Source organism: Hydra vulgaris, chromosome 11, assembly GCF_038396675.1.
Source record: "Hydra vulgaris chromosome 11, alternate assembly HydraT2T_AEP".
Lineage (NCBI taxonomy): Eukaryota > Metazoa > Cnidaria > Hydrozoa > Anthoathecata > Hydridae > Hydra > Hydra vulgaris.
Genome location: NC_088930.1, coordinates 56,266,093 through 56,284,761, shown reverse-complemented (window position 1 = coordinate 56,284,761; position 18,669 = coordinate 56,266,093). Strand labels below are relative to the sequence as shown.

The 18,669-nt window shown below is 25.7% G+C and overlaps 1 long non-coding RNA gene across 1 annotated transcript in view; it reads right to left on the bottom strand.

Annotated features, from left to right (window-relative positions):
- The window catches only part of LOC136087318 (uncharacterized), a 78,277-nt gene that overhangs the window by 19,986 nt on the left and 39,622 nt on the right, over positions 1-18,669 (bottom strand). The window contains exon 3 of the long non-coding RNA XR_010641716.1: positions 9,780-9,886. This is a non-coding gene — a long non-coding RNA (uncharacterized LOC136087318). The remainder of the gene's footprint in view (positions 1-9,779; positions 9,887-18,669) is intronic.

Here is an 18,669-nt window from a genome sequence, read left to right as displayed (position 1 = left end):
TAAATGGATGTCTTTTTTGTTTTAAATGGATGCATAAACCGGTACATCTTCTCAGTGGAAACACAGACAAGATTTTTAATTGTCTTTATTATTTATTCTATGTAAAATAACACTACAATCCATAAAAAAAGATCAAAAACTGTTTTAATTTTTTTTATCCAAATTATCGAAGGCAACCCTAATCAAAATCAAAAACTTTATCAAAAATACCAAAATACTTTTTTTTCAGGGTGCAAGAGATATACCCGAAATACCCGACTTTAAACTTAAGAACCTTTCCCAAGAATTAGACTCCTTTTTTTTCAATTTTGTGTTAAAGAAAAATTAAAATTCATTGCCAGATTTCAAATTTCATCCGAAAAAAAATGTTCGTTCAAAAGCCAATTTATTATTATATGATTATGCCAACAATTTCGGTGTGTTATATTGGAATTTATTTGACCAAGCCAGAATAAATGTTTATTAGCAAGAATACTTTATAATCTTATAACGTCTTGTTTTTTATTACCTAAAAAACAAGCCATTATAAGACTAACCATTTACAATAATATCAGACAACTTAAGGGAAAGATTTTCTTGATATTTTTTTTTTATGAAACAGTTTATGGTTAGTTTTTTCAACGTTAAGTGAGAGTGTTAGCCTAAACCATGTATTTACTTTATTTAGTTCAGACATTGTCTATCATAGTTTGTCATACATAATTTATCATATACATATCTAAGTGTAGTCCTTCGATCTATTATTTGCTTGTATAAAATAGGTTACTATTATCAGCAATTTAATTTTAAGAATTTAGTTTTAAGAGTGCTTTACTGAATTCAGTTTTAAGAATCCTTTACAAAAATCATTTATATGAACTAATAATAGAAGTGGACTAAGAAAAAATCCTTGGGGAATTCCAAATAAGATATTTAATACTTAAAACAGTAAGCGCATATTGTTTTTTATTGTTATGATTTTAATCAAGTAATTATTCCAAAGTACTTTATTTATCTATAAGTCCACTAAGAGGTTGCAATAGTCATCTGTAGCATATGCTTTTTATAAGTCCATAAATACTTTTAAGTAAATTTGTTTTGTTAAAATCTTTCAGTTATTTGCTTAAACTTTTCAATAATTTTATGCTATTAAGTTGAAGAGTTTTTTATAATCCAAACTGATTTGGGTAAAATAAATAGTTTTAAGTGAAGGAGTAGTTGATGTTATTATAATTTACACTTTTGAAGATTTTTGAAAATACAGAAAGATTGGATATAGTCAGTATTGTGCAATTAATCATTACATTTGTATAGAGGTTTTACTTGTGCTCATCTAAATCCGAAAAAATCTCAGAGGTTATTGAGCGCTTTAGTATATAGATTAGAAATGATTTTGTTTGCAAGAAATATACAACTAGATACTTCATGTAAATCTGGTGCCATTTTTTTTAAAGAGCACAATTTACCTTAAAATTCTTTTTAAATGAATTTATTTACTTAAATAAAGGTAGTTTTTAATTGAACTTGAATGAATTGAAAAACCAATATTTGAAAAATATTGCGTTCTTCCGAGAACATTTTACCAAATTCATAGTATTTAACTAGTCTGGAAACGCGGGCCGTTTTCTTATAACACTTAACTTCCTCCCTATACTAGTGCTCAGTCTACTTTAGAGTGCATCAAATTGTAAACATTACATTTCGCTATAGTTAAGATGCATCAATCAATCAATCAATCAATCATATATATTCTGAAAATAAATTTTCACGGCTATTTACAAATAGTATTGAAATACTAATCTCAAGTAAATACCTTTAAAAAAATAGTTTATTTATATACAATTAATCTTAGTAATAATAATATTAATTATAGTAATAACAATAATAATAGTAATAATAATAACAACAATTATAACAATAATAAAAATAAAGTAGTTATAATAATTTAAATAAATCGGTATTACTTTTCATACAGCAATCGTTTTTACTTACAAAGTTACAGTTACAAACAGTAATAAACTGACAAAACGTAACAACAAACGATGACATAAAAACGACTATTGCTAAAAAAAATTATAAAGATTTAGTAAACATATTAATTTAATCATGGTTTTTATAATATAATAATCAAAATATATTGCAAATATTATGACCAAATAAATAAATACAATATAAACAGAAAAACACTGAGAAAATAAAAAAAAATAAAAAGTTACAACAAACATTACAAACAAAACAAAAAATTACCTTTGGCAAAAAAAAACAAAAAAAAAACTTAAGATTAAAAAAAATAATAATACACGGTAGAATAAAACATATGTAATAAATGGGTAAAATGAAAATAAAAACAAATAATATATAACTGTATAAAAAATTTATATATCATTAAAAATAAATAATAATTAAAAATAAATAAATGACTAACAAAAAATAATAAGTAAAACTATATACGCCAAAAAACTGAAAAAAAATAAATAAATAATAAAATAAATAATCCAAAGAAATATATGGAAGAAAACTAAAGAAATATATGAAAGAAAACTAAAGAAATATATGAAAAAATTAAAAAAATTTTGATTTGCCGATCGTGGTTCCGAAGTTTAAATTGTTTTTTTTTCTTTCTTTGCCATTCTTTTTATATATTTCATTCATTAACGTTTTTTTTTAACTTATATTTTCATTACTTTTTACTTATTTTCTTTCAGATATTTCTTTTTCTTTTTTCTTTTAAAACGTTTATTTATTATTCTTTTTTGTTGATTTTATTTTTGTTAAATTTATAAATGTTTTCTTCTCCCTTTTACTTTTTTCCTTACAAAAAGTTATTTTCAACCGTTTGAAAAAAGCGTCCACCATTTGCGATGTCATTGCATATATTCTGAGATAAATATCGAAATGGCTGGAGCAAATTGTGTTTGTTTTGGTGATTCAGTTTCAAGTTATTATTTTGGATTGCATATGTATTTCGTATTCCAAATAAAAATGATAAATATAACATAAAATAAAAACATCAACTGTTGATAAATGTAGCTACGTGACAGGTTTTTGTGGTATGAATATGCATATTCAAACCATATAGCTTATATCATATAAGCATTTAAGTTATATGCTATATGAAAATATGTTATAGATGCAAACATTTAATCGACTATAACTTGATGGATGTATATGGGTATAAATACTTAGTATCATATATTCAGAGTTTATTTATTTAAAATGTTAGCTACTAGAGTTTAATAAACTCTATATTCTATATAAAGTTTACTTAGCTGGATTAGTTGATAATTTATATATCACTCTTTATATTATGTTGGTATCTCATCTGGAAACAAACGAAAAATCAGGTACAATTTTATCATTTTAGACGGTTTATAAGCACTTATTACTGTAAAAATGTTTTTCCATTTTTATTAAGATAGAAAAACATTTTTACAGTAAAAAACTTATTTAGTAAAAAAAAAATTAGGATTTTAATAAATACTTTAAAAAGTAGCTAGTATATCAAAGCTTCTTAAATTAAAATCAAAAGTTCGTATTTAAATTTTTGTTTTTATTATGCTGCATTGCAATTTACATGATAGCAAGTAAAAAATATATACTTGATGCAAAAGGTGATGTAAAAGTCTGCTACCAAATATTGCATCACTAACATACATAAATCAAACAATATTTAATTAAAAAAAAATTACAATGTATTAAAAGAAGATAGCAGAATTCTATTCAGCTAAAGAATTTTATTTCAAACCTTGATTTTAAGTTTAAACTATAATATAATATCTATTTTGTTGAATGCAGAAAAATAATATCTCAAAATCAAAGGTTATCTTCAACTAAAATAAGATATTTCATGTTAATTATCTAGTTTCAAAGTCAGCTACAGTGTATTATGATACACTTGACTAATCTAGCTGACTTTTTCAACTGGTGCCACTGCACGACAAGCGTTTCTTTTGCTTTAGAAAGCAATCAAAATTTGTAAACTAAATTTCATAAAAGTTGTTGCTTGTAACTTGCGATGATGTCTCTGCAAATCGCAAGTTGTTGAAAAGGCATTTTAAATGATTCCTTTTTACCTAATCCACCACATTAAAATAAGACAACTTGTTACTGTCTTATTTAAATATGATTTATCCAACTTAAAACATACAGAAAAAAAAAGATATATGAAAGGATGGTAAGTTTATACTGTGGAACCACATTGATTATATATTCTATGAAGACATAGAATGTGGCTTTTGTATTTTACCTAAACTTTTGAGCATATAACGTTGACAAAATATTTATTAAAAAGTGTTAAACTTGCTGCCTAAGTAATAAGTTTTTGCTGTATTAAAAATTTTATTACATAATGGAATAGCTTATTTGAAAATTATTTTGGACACTAACAACCACTTAGTGCTTGCAAGGATAACCAATCTATTAATGACTTTGGCTTCAATAATAACGATATAAAAAAAACTAAAATTTTTTTTAGTTTTTTTTAAATACCTTTTAATTTGTATAATATATATGTAAAATAGTAGTGTTGTCATTATTATTTTAAAATTAAAATGACAATTATATTACTTTTATTATTCAATCTTGTATTATTATAAAGTTACTACATCATAAAACTATTAGATATACATGAAGTATTTATTTTACTACTCTAGGAGCTAATTATATACCAATAATATTTTTCAAAAATATGTGGCAATGAAAATAGCCGTTTTAGTAGGTTGAAGTCATCTCACTTTTACTTTAATGTTCTTGTTCCAAAGTAGAGGGTGTTTTTTAAATGATGTTCATTATATTTCAATTTAATTTGACATTTTTAAATCTTGAAAGCTTTTAGGTTATCTTTTGCAATGCAAAATCTACAAACTTGTATATGAAGTGTTAGATGATCATGCATATTTAGCAGCAAGCAAATAAGATAAACACTGCTCAAGATACAACTTAGACACGTTAGAACTAAAACCAATTGTAAAATTAGAGGTACTAAAAACATTCCCACTAGGTTATAATGGAATGTTTTGTTTAGTAATGTAGTGGGATACACGCTTAAACGTTATAATATCATTGATAAAAGAGATATAAGATTTGCTACTTCAAAACATGAAAGAAAAATACAATTTTTGAAAGCATGAATGAAAAGTACAGTTTTAAAAAGAAATTGTTTTTCCAGAAAATATTTTGTAGAATCAGCGGTACAAAATTTCAGCATTTCCATCAAATGAATCAGTTACATTTTTACTAGGAACTAAGCTGTAATGACTTCTTCTAATGAAATACTTGAAATATTTATACTTGATTTTAAATTTTTAAATTCAACTTTTAGCAGAGTACCATTTATCTGAAGCAAGCCTACCTGCAATCTAGATTAAATAATTTTAAAACCTAACAAGATGAAAATTAATCTTTGCTTTATTTTATTCTTTAATAAATGTTTATCAGTAAACTTATCCTTGGCGTTGAGGTGACGAGACACAAATTATGATATACATCGTTTCTTGCAAAACAAACACATAAACATTCTTTCTTTACTTTGGTTAGGATAAATTAAATTAGGTAGTCTACTACTGTTTGAACTAAAATTGAACTACTACTGTTTGAACTAAAATTGAGGTCTGTCTCCAACAAATGGCAACTCAGTAGCAGCTAAAACAGCATCGAATTCATTCAAATTTTCAAAGTCTGCGCTACAAAAAGTCATTTTAAAAACATTTGATGCACTCTCAGTCCGGTCACACCATAAAGTTCAAGATCTATAGAAAACGGCCCGCGTTTCCAGATTAGTTAAATACTATGACTAAGATTTTACGGAATAGTTCTTCCGAGAATATTTTACAGAATATGCCAGTGTTGTTAAGGGTTAGGGTTTTATATAATATAATAGTTTTTTTTGATAGAGATGTCCATCTAGATGATGTTGTTGATAATATATAAAATAATAGTTTTTGTTATAATATTTTGTTATAATATATAAAATAATAGATGATGTTGTTGATAATATATAAAATAATAGTTTTTTTTGATAGAGATGTCCATCTAGATGATGTTGTTGATAATAGTTTTTATAGAGATGGTGAATTTATCTTTTCTCTTCCTATTATGCCATTAATGACGAACCACGTTTCATAACTATCAAATTGCATTTCGTAATTCGATTACCGTAGTATTCTTATTTAGCATTTTATTTTAAGTAACTTAATTTACAGGCCTGTAGCAATCGGGGGTCAGTTGGGATATTTGCCCCCTTCCCCCAATAATTTTTCAAATAAATAATTTCGATAAAAATTGACTGAAAAAATGACTTTAAAAAAAAAAAGATCTTTAAAACTAATGAGTAAGTTTTAATCCGGCACTGCCTTCCCCTCCTTTCCTCCTCCCCCTCCAATATAATTTTTGTTCCTACAGACCTGTTTTATTCTAAATTTAGTAATCAAGTTTTCGCTTTTTTTTTTTTGCATTTTAAAAGCGAATAATTAATAGCAAATAATATAATCCATTAACAATCATTTTGTTTTTTCTTTCTCATTTTTATGACCTCATGAGGAAAAGTTTCATTAAAATATTAAAAAATTTACTTAAAAATTATTGAAAATACTTGGTTGTAATTGACGAGTTACTGAGCAGCTTTTTTGTCATCGTTATTTTCGGATATAATTTATGCAAAACTATGTAAATAATGAGAATAAGTAAATTTTTTTTTAATTTTGATAAATGGTTTCCGAGTTATGACAATTTATGTTTGGCGCAATAACTCGTGAAGATTTGCTTAATTTTCTTAAAGGATATATTGCACCAAATCTTGATAAAATATTTAATTTTCAAATGCCATCTATGCAAAAATGTTTTATTAAAGTAATTATGTAAATTATTTTTTGTTAAGATTCAAACATTTAATTTTACTAACTGTTTTTATGAAAAGGATTCCAGGACTCGCTTCTTCCGTCTCGGGCAATTGGATCAAAAGCAATTAAAGCCCTGTAAAACCCATGAAAATTAACCTTAGTAAAAGAAAAAAAGCTTTTCCAAATTTTCAGAGTAAATAAGTTCATTTACATTTATAGATATCTAAAAATATGTAAAAATCTCAGGGCTTGTTTCCCTAGTAAAATATAAAACTATAAAACTATAAAAATTTTAACTTTCGTTTTAATAACAAGAGCCTTTTCGATTTGTCAGAGTTTTTGCTGAGTAAGTAGTTTTATTTGAATTTTGAAATGCCTAAGAAATAAGTAAAACTTCAATAATCTATTATACAAAAATTTTTTTAAGTACCATGTTTGCAGAAGATACCAATTTGTTTCTCCCTAATAATAATATTTAGCAGCTCTTTTCGACTATGAATGATGAACTGCAGAAAGTATAAATTACATATTTTTCAAAAAATATCAAATTCTTTCAAATTAATTTTAAACATAAACAAAACAAAATAAGCTCTCTTTCGTTCCCTCTCCAAAAAATGTTTCTTGCCGACAAATATACCGCAAATTTTTATTGATCAAGTTGAACTAAAAAGAGATTTAGTAACAATATTATTAGGTGTTTTTCTTGACGAGAACTTCGCATGGAAACAACACATTAATTTCATTTGCGCAAAAGTGTCTAAAAGTATTGGAATCTTATACAAGACCAGAATATATTTAAATAAATAAAAGTTTAAAAAAATGTTTAACTTTATTACTCATTTGTTCTCAGTTATACAAATTATGCAATTACTGCCAGAGGTAGTAAAGGCAAAAGTAAGTTAAAACGTCTTTACCGCCGTCAGAAACACTCAATGCGTTTAATAAATTTTGCAAATCGATTCTCATATACCACAGTCCCAGCGGGCACACTACGTTGGAATAACGTTGAAATAACGTTGATCAATGTCGATCAACGTCAATCAACGTTATTTCAACGTTACTCCAACGTCGTGTGCCCGCTGGGAGTGGGTCAGGTTGTTTATTTTTGTGTTAAACTTTTTTTTATTAAATAATACTAAATTAGCTTTAAGTAACATATTTGGAACTTCTAAATATATTTTTGATCAAAAGAAAACTTTTTTTAATTGTATTTTAAGTTTCATAATATAATTTCTCAACGTTCAAAAATTATGACTATATAAAATTTGCAACCCCCTCAAATTGAGGGTGTTTAAACTTTATATGGTCATATTTTTTGAACGCTTAAATATTTTACTATGAAATTTAAATTTTATCGATGAATATAAGTCTAGTTGAAAATAGTTCAAAAATTGTTTCATCAACTTGTTGCTCTCACGTTTGGGGCAAGGGGAAGGGCTAAAATTTTGGGATTTTTTTGTTCCCAGGCTCCAATCATCGCAAATTTTTGCAAAGCATCCTTATTTGACATAAGTATAGACATATAAATGTTTGGAGCTTGCTCAATGTCTCGAAGCTAGATATCTTGAAGACCAAAAAATGCTAGCACCACCCCTTCTGATGTCTAAAAGTTATTTTTTAGACAAGGTGGTACTTTGTTGAGGCTCTAACCAATTTTAAATTGTTATATATATACTTAATAAAGATTTAAAAGTATTTTCAGACCGGAGGATTTTGGAGCTTTTTTTAATTAACTAAAGAAAGTAAAAATTTGCATTCAAAAGACATACAAAAACACATGAACTTCAAAGTTAAATAAAATTTCTTACTAACAAGCAAAAAACTTGCAGCAAAGTTCTGTTGTTTAAAAATAAAAAATCTATCTATATCTAAAAAAATAATAGCGCATATAGCTTTAATTTATAAAACAGTTTACAAATTATGAGTAGAAACTTATATTTTTAATTAATTTTTGTTTTAAAATTTACAAATCAAAATAAAAATTTTATCTTTAAGAGGTTATATAAACTTTAAAAGCTAATGAATAACAAATTTTATTTATTATATTTAAAAGCTAATGAATAACAAATATCATTTTATTAAAGCTTCATAAGTATGAAAACACCTATTACCATTAAACCTATATTAAACACATTTTTTTTTTCATTTTGGCAATTTTTTTAACACTGTGCATACTAGAATATTTTATGGAAACGAGAATACTCAACGTATAAGAATTAAATGTATTTAATGTTTTATGTTTCATTTATATGTGTAAAAACAATTTATGCCCGTTTAGTTTTTAAAGATTTATTTAATTTGATACCCATAAACATATAAGCCTTAAGAAATAATAATTTTGTAAATGAACCGCTTTGTAAAACAAGATTTAATTAATTTTGTATTTTATATCGTGCGCCACATCTATGGAATAGGGTAGTTATACCAAATTTTGATTTTTTGATTACTCTTCCAGTCTTCAAAAATAAGTTAAAAAATTTCATTTTCTCAATTAAAATTATTTAAAATTTTTATTTTATTTTATATTTTTAAATACTTTTAAATATACAATATATAATGAAACTTTATGATTCAATGTAAATATTTTTTTTCTGGTATTGTAATACATGTTTTTGAAAAAAGGTACTGGAGATAAGATCATTATTCTGGCAATAAGATCATTTTGGGGATAAGATCATTAGGATCTTCTATCAGATACTTTTGCTTGTACTTTAATTATATATATTAATTTTTTGTTACCTAGACTTTGAATTTTTAATTCTACGGACTTTATAAAGACTGTTATAAAGATTTTAGCATTTAATATGAACACAAAATATTAAAAAAACAAAAATAAAGATAAAAATTTACATTAGTTAACAAATTGCAGCTTTTATGGAAAAAAATACAATTAATGCAAATGTAAAAATACACAAAATGAAAATTAAGAAAAAAGCAAACAACGAATTTAAAATCATCATTAACCTTTTTTTTTGTTTGTTTAAATTGTATCACAATCGTAGAAGCATTTAATCGTAGAAGCATTTAATCGTAGAAGCGTTTAATCGTAGAAGCATTTAATCGTGATTTTTCTGCAAGTAAAATAAAAAGTAAAAGTAAAATGTCAATATAAAAATTTGGTCATCATTTGATTATCAATATTTGTTTATATTTAAATAATAACAAATTTACCAATTAATAATAGTAAAAAAACTTTAAAGTGATCCTACCTTTTATAAAACTTTAACGCGATCCTACCTTTTATAAAACTTTAAAGTGATCCTACCTTTTATAACAAGATCATGTAATTAAATTCATTTACAATATTTGCTCTTTCAGAGATTCCTTCCTTTTGTCCCTGCTTTGAGTTGCTGTTTTATTTTCAACACTGAATTTTATTTGATTTCAACTCTACTTGGCGCTCTTTATGTTTTAACTTTATTTTTTCAAAACTTTTTCAATTAAGAAGTAACGCTCTTCTGATTTTGCATGAAACCAATCAAAAGGGTTTTAAGTACTGTCTTAGTTGCAAAGTTAGTAGATGTAACTTGCAAAAAAAGTTTTACATTTTCTTAAATTCATTTTTTAATTTAAATGCCTGATAATAGTAAAACTATCCCAATGTCCTATAACTTTTTGTAAAAATTCTCTCATTTCTTCAAACTAATAATTAAAAAAACAATAATGCACAGAAAAAAAAAAAGTAAAAAACTTTTTTTTTTCTTAAAGCTTAAATTACATACATCTTAATTTACATACATTTGAATTACATACATCTCCTGTCATTTTACTTTTCTTTTAATCCGTGGTTATCAAAGCAATCACCAAAGAAAAAAGAATAAAGAACATAGTCAATATATTCATAATTCAATATATTCAGTTGTTGAAGTTGTTTGAAAGTTGTTGTTTTTTGGTTGTTGTTTTCTGGTTGTAAAGTTGTTCAAAAAATTCAGCTGTTGAAAGTTTTCGTTTTCTGATTGTTGTTTTCTGACAAATTTTTTGTTTTATTTTTTTGGTAAATTTGAACAGAATTGTTTCTGATTTGAATTTAATAAAAGAAAAAAAACTTGATCATAATAAAGTAAAAGAAGAAACAATGGAAATTACATTGAAAAATATAGAGAAATTAATTACAAACAAACTCGAAGAACAAAAAAAGAGTATTTTAAAAGAAACGGAGCGCCTGTTAAAAGATCAAGAAAAAAATTTTACTGGTATAAATTGTGCAAATTTAAAAATACTCACTAATCGATTAGATAAAATTGAAAAAGAAGTAGACACTAACAAATCGAAATTCTTGAGCATAGAAAATGACCTACGCGATTTTAAAGAAAGTCTTGTAGAAATGATCTTTGCGTTTCTGAAGGCGATGGAGAAATATTAACAATTGAGATTATTAATGAACGAACATTTTAATTAGCTGTTGTTATCGACCGCCAGATGGCGTGAGCGAGAACTTGAGCATGTTTTTATAGCAAAAAGTTATTGCGAAAGGTAACAAGGAAAAGAAAAAAACTTTCTAATTAGTGATTTTAATATGAATTGTTTTGACTACAATGACGATAACAAAGTTAGAAATTTTTATGATGCAATTTTTGAATCTGAAGCAATTCCTTTAATAACCCAGGGAAAAATAAAACCGCGTCCCACATGGGTTCCGCGTGGGTTCCGTGTGGGTTCCGTGTGGGATTGATGGGATTTACGTGGGACGGATTTTCCCATGTGGTATCCGTATGGAAATTTGTCACCTTAAACCCATGTGGGTAATCCCACATGGGTTACATGTGGGAACCATATGGTATTTACACACTTGGGAAATCCCACGTGGGTTTCCTGTGGGATTTGCATGGGAATTAATTTGAAAGTTGGAAACTAAAAAAAAAACTTTTAAAAAAAAACTAAAAAAAGAATTTTTAAATCGACATTGCATTGCGTTACGTTTATATTGTGTGAAAATAATTTATATTAATATAGAGAATGGCAAGCAAGTATGTAAGTACCACGAATAATGTTTATCTTTTTTTATAGAAATAAGATTTGTGCAAATAGACGTATTATTAGGATAATATAATAGTTATTTGAATTTAGATTTTGAGTAAATTATTTGCAAACAATTAACTGATGCAAGTTGAAATGTTGTCAAAAACCAATCTTGCATGCATGGGACACTGCAGTGTCCCACAAAGAAATGCAGGTTTGAAAGTCAAAGAATTCCAATTTTCTTTATTAAAAAAAGAAAAAATAGGATGGAGATGGGTTTCTGTAACTTTTTTTATGCTCCAAAACTTTTAACTTTAGATATAATAAGGTCCTTAAGGCACTTATGAACTACATTGAGGAACAAAAACAGGATATTTACAGAAACTTCAATTTTTAATTTGGAGTACCACAGTGTTATTGGGAATAAAGCCTCTGGGTCCAGTTTTCAAAGTAATATGATCTAAAGTAATGTTTAAATAAAATAATATGCTTTAAAATGCATATAGTTATACATATAACTCCTGATAGTTAACTATATGTATAACTAGTTATACATATAATTTGTTATAAAAACTTATTTTTTAAGGTTATGCTTGAACAAATTAGTACCAATTAATTCAAATTCAAAATTTAGTTAAAGTTCAAGTTAAAGTTCTTATTTATTCATTGTTTTTGTTAATTTTATATTTATTTGTTCAAATTTATCAGTTAGTACTATTTTTTACTACAGTAAGAATGTTTATCATTGTTGAATGTGATTTTATTAGTAACTCAATTTTATTTTCAACATATTTTGACACCCTTTATATTTTAAATGATGACAGCTTTACTTTTCTATTGATGTTAAATTTATTACGTTTCAATAACTCAGATTGAATCTTAACTGAATTATTGTAAGCTTTGTAGGGGTTTGTTGTATATCAAATGGTGTTGTAAATAAAGTAAAAATTATATATGTATATATATATATATATATATATATATATATATATATATATATATATATATACATATATATATATATATATACATATATATATATATATTATATATATGTATATATATGTATATACATATATATACATATATATATGTATATACATATATATATATATATATATATATATAACATATATATATATATATATATATATATATATATATATATATATATATATATATATATATATATATATATATATATATATATATATATGTATGTATGTATATATATGTATATACATATATATATATATATATATATATATATATATATATATATATATATATATATGTATGTATATATATGTATATACATATATATATATATATATATATATATATATATATATATATATATATATATATATATATATATATATTTTAAATGAGAAATAATGCAAATTGATTACTTTTTTTACCTAAATCATAGGGTCATCTATGCATAATGATGTTAGATGATGACCCGTTTATTGAACACCTTCACCCTTTATCAAACTCAGTCAATTTTTTGCCATCTCCCATTGAAAATGTTGTCAGTTTTTGTTATCATATTATGATGGTATATCTGAATTGTTAATATAATATAAAAAAAATGCATATACCATCAATTTTTTTCTGGTTCAATTATACATTTATTCTCAACAGTACTGAAAGTAAAAAAAAACAACATAAATTGTTCTTTAGATAAGCAAGCTAATTTCTGAATTTAGATTGTTTTTCCTATGATCCTCTACAGTTTTAAGCAACAAAAGTAAGAAGTTTTTAGACCACATTGTTGGTGTAAATACCTCTAAAACCTGCTCATAGTTAGCATAAATTGTTTTACTTTTTTTTAAATAAAATATTTTACTTTTTTTTTAATTTAATTTTTTAATTGACATTCTTTTGGTCTCAACATCCCCTCCCCATTGTCAATTATTGTTAAACTCACGCTGCTCCTCTATCTACTGGCATCATTTATGGATGATCCCATAGCCTAAATACTATATATATATATATATATATATATATATATATATATATATATATATATATATATATATATATATATATATATATATATATATATATATATATATATATATTATTTTTACTTTATTTACAACACCATTTGATATACAACAAACCCTTACAAAGCTTACAATAATTCAGTTTAAATTCAATCTGAGTTATTGAAACGTAATAAATTTAACATCAATAGAAAAGTAAAGCTGTCATCATTTAAAATGTAAAGGGTGTTGTCAAAATATGTTGAAAGTAAAATTAAGTTACTAATAAAATCACGTTCAACAATGATAAATATTCTTACTGTAGTAAGAATTAGTACTAGTTAACAAATTTGAACAAATAAATATAAAATAGCGAAAAAACAATGAACAAATAAGAACTTGAACTAAATCTTGAATTTGAATTAATTGGTACTAATTTGTTCAAGCATAACCTTTAAAAATAAGTTTATATAATAAATTTTATGTATAACTAGTTATACATATAGTTAACTATCAGGAGTTATATGTATAACTGCATGCATTTTAAAGCATTTTATTTAATTTATATATTACTTTAGATCATATTACTTTGAATACTGGACTTTATTCCCAATAACACTGTGGTACTCCAGATTAAAAATTGAAAAGTTTCTGTAATTATCCTGTTTTTGTTCCTCAATGTACTTCGTAGGTCCCTTAAGTTTTATGAACCTTATTATATATAAAGTTAAAAGTTTTGGAGCCTAAAAAAAGTTACAGAAACCTCCCTATCTTCCCCCTATTTTAATAATTTTTTTTAATAAAGAAAATTTGACTTTCAAACCAGCGTTTCTTTGTGGGACACTGCAGTGTCCCATGCATGCATGCTTGGTTTTTGACAACATTTGAACTTGCATCAGTCAATTGTTTGCAGATAATATACTCAAGAACTATATTCAAATATCATATGAACATGTTAGAGAATGTTCATATGATATTTAAACATCACAAATTTAATAATATTGTTGTGATATGTTATATAAATAATACCATAATAGATTATGATTTGAAAATAAGATAGGATATGAAGGCAATTATCAAAGAATAAATTTATTTATAGAAATTTAGATGTTTGTTTATTAGTTTCAGAATATTATATTATGTGTAACCACGGCCTTCTATAATAACAGGCCTTGACATCGCGCAACAAAGTTGATAAACTGAAGGCCAATTCCTAATACTGTGTTTACATTTTCATCTTTTAACATTAGACGAAAGTTTGTGTTCACACTTTTTTAATAAATCTTTAAAATTTGATTGGTTTATAAATTAGATAGCGCAACTTCAAGACGATAACCTTGTAAGGTTCAAGGCATTACATTGTAAGGTAATAATATTGTCAAACTAACGGTTAGCTTTTTTAATAATTAAAATGCCTTTAAAATGCTGTGTATCTCTTTGCAAGTCAAACTATCTCAACTACAACAAAAATATCAATTTATACAACTACAACTACAATATCAATTACAACTACAACAAAAATATCAATACTCAACTACAACAAAAATATCAATTTATAAATTCCCGAAGAATCTAGAGGAGAGAAAAAGATGTAGTGAAGCTATCCCAAGAACTGGTTTTATTGTTACAGACTATACAGCAGTATTTTAACTTCATTGGCCAAATGAAGCACCTTTTGAAAGCAAATATGGGAAGCAACGACCTTTAAACCCACCATCTGTTTTTAAAAATATTCCACCTAGTTGTTTAGCCACACCAGCAAGTAAAGTTAGAAAAACTGTAACTTCAAGCGGTTTTCGAAGCATTTTACCAGATGAGTTAAATGATTTTCTAAAAGAGGATGAACTTATATTTGACGATATTCAATCTTTGTTAAGTGATAATAACGATGTTATTGTTTTCCAGCTTAATAAAAAAAGTTTACACATACAATCAAAAATGTACAAACTTGGTGTTCCATTATTTATTTTAGTAATTTTCAATGATTATTCACTTTTAGCTAACCATAATGGCACAACTTGTAATATTTCATCTTTAGCTGTAAACAAATTAAAGTTAATAAAAACAAAATCAGCTTTATTTGAAGCAGTTAGATTTTTAAAAAATAAAGAAAGTTCGCTTTAGTTAAATATTCTATTCGAACACCTTAATGCTATGAGAAAAGTTAATGTTGGTGAAGTTTTATATACTTCAGATATTATATGTAGAGCATATGAGTATTTTGCTATGTGACAAAGTTTATATGACTGTTTGTGTATTGACTACAAGTTGCCAAGTATAAGGACATGATTGACTTCAAAAATAAGCTCAATGGAGGACCTAAGTTTCATAAATAGTATTTTTATGAATTTAAATCCATTGAAAAGAACTTCCATACTACTAATTGATGAGGTCTATGTCAAAGCTTCATTACTTTACCAAAGAGGTGCTTTGTTTGGTCAAGCAGTAAACTACCCTGAAAAGTTAGCTAAAACAATTTTATCATTTATGATTAAATTTCTTTTTGGAGGTCCAGAATTTATATGTAGAGCTCAACCTGTTGCAAATTGTTCTTCTGAATTTCAGTTTGCTCAATGTCAACAAATTGTTGATACGATAAATAATATTGAAAATAGTAAGACACTGGTAATAATTACTGATGGTAACCGTGTAAATCAAAGATTTTTTGGAATGTTTAAAACAGTTGATAGTAAACCATGGTTAACAACATCAGGTATATATTTATTGTATGATTATGTGCATCTCTTAAAATCTATATGAAACAATTGGTTGACAGAAAAGACTGGCGAACTTCAATTTTTGAACAATAAAGAACTGGCTTTGGCTAAGTGGAGTGATTTAGAAACTTTATATAAAACTGAGTGCAATAGTCTTTTTAAACTCTCTAAACTTACAGCTATATCAGTTTATCCAAAACCAATAGAGAGACAATCTGTAAAGTTTTGTTTGTCTGTTTTTTGCGAAGAAACAGTAGCTACATTAAGAACGCATCCAGAGATTGAAAATAAAGCATTTGAAGGTACTGCTGTATTTATTGAAAAAATATTTTTTTTTCGAATGTTGTTAATGTCAAAATGGTGCTGGCATTTGGTTTAGAAATGAATTATGCGGAGAAATCCACTCAGTTGGTGATCAACAGTTACAACTGCTAAGAGATATTGCTGAACTGTCAAATTTTATGAAACCTACAGGTAAGCGTGTAAAACAGCTTACGCTAGATACTAGCAATGTAATAGCGCATTCATGTTATGGCTTTATTGATCTCGTAGAAACTTTGTTGAGTAATGGAGCAAAGTATGTCTTATTAGGTTGGTTTTCAACAGATCCACTTGAAAAAGCTTTTTCTAAGCTTTGACAGGGATCTGGAGGTACTTACTTTATAAATGCTAAATCTGTAATTGAAAAAATTAATATTCAACATACTAAATTGATATTACAACTTGACATTCCTGTTGATGGTATCGATGGTCATACTTGTGACATATGTTTTAGAGATATTTCTACTGATGAAAAAGAACTTCTGGATAATATACATGATCTTGAAAGCTCAGTTAATAAATCTACATTAGTGGCTATAGTTTACATAGCTGGCTATGTGCAAAAAAGCGAAATAAAAATTTATGATGATTCTACCAATTATTATTATAAATATGGAAATTATCTGTATAGCTTAAACAGAGGCGGACTTGAAATTCTTTCTGATACTCTAGTCTAATGGTCAATATTTTGCTTTTTTTTTTCAAGGTGCTACTGACCCTTTATACAGAACATTTTGTGTTACTCAGTTTCAGTTCATTGCTGCTAAATATAAATTTAAAATCACAAAAAAACAATGCAGAGTATATTCTAATATTCTGCTAAAGAATTACTCTCTAATTACCACTCCCAAAATACTAAAGCTATCATAATTTATGTGAAAATTAGTTTTGTAATTTATTATGCTATTTACTTGTTATGTTTTTTATTTTCTCATTAGCCTATATGTCTCAATATGTTTGGATTTGTAAATATTTACCCTGTTGAGATATATTGATAAAACTTTTTTTTTGCTTGAATCTACTTTTGTTGGTGTTTTTTATTGTTGGTGATTTTTATTGTTACCATTTTTAGCAAGAAAAAATTAAAAATACAGTTATCTTTCTAATATATAGATATATACTTTGTTATAGTTCTGCTTGTTATTGATACTATTTAATATTACATAAATATTCTTAATGAAATTTGAAATACGAAAAATATGATTATCTTTTAACAATTTTTTGGTTTTCTTTTTATATTTCCGTCTTTACTAGAGATTATTATTAGAAAACATAGACTGCCATTACACCCTACCTAATATAAAAATATATCAATATAAGTAAAAGTGAAAGTTTAATCGGCCTTCAGTTTTTACGGCATTTTGCGCGATGTCAAGGCCTGTTATTATAGAAGGCCGTGTGTGTGACGAAAAAGTAAAGATACTTTTGCATTCAGTGGCTATTGCACCTAAGGTTTATATCATTGAAAAAGTAGGTTTTTACATTTTTGTTTTTGTTTTTTTGTTTAACTACTTATCCTAATTGATCACTTTTTTTCAGGATTCTCCTCATGGGTTCAAGCTCATTACGCATAATATGTGTTCAATTACCCATAATACGTTAGTCATTGTAAGTAATAAATTAGAAAATAATTATTTGTGAAATATTGTAGTCATTAATGACTTCAACCTGGCTAATAATTAAAATTGCTCTCTCTCTCTCTCTCTCTCTCTCTCTCTCTCTCTCTCTCTCTCTCTCTCTCTCTCTCTCTGTCTCTCTGTCTCTCTCTCTCTCTGTCTCTCTCTTTCTCTCTCTCTCTCTCTCTCTCTCTCTCTCTCTATATATATATATATATATAATATATATATATATATATATATATATATA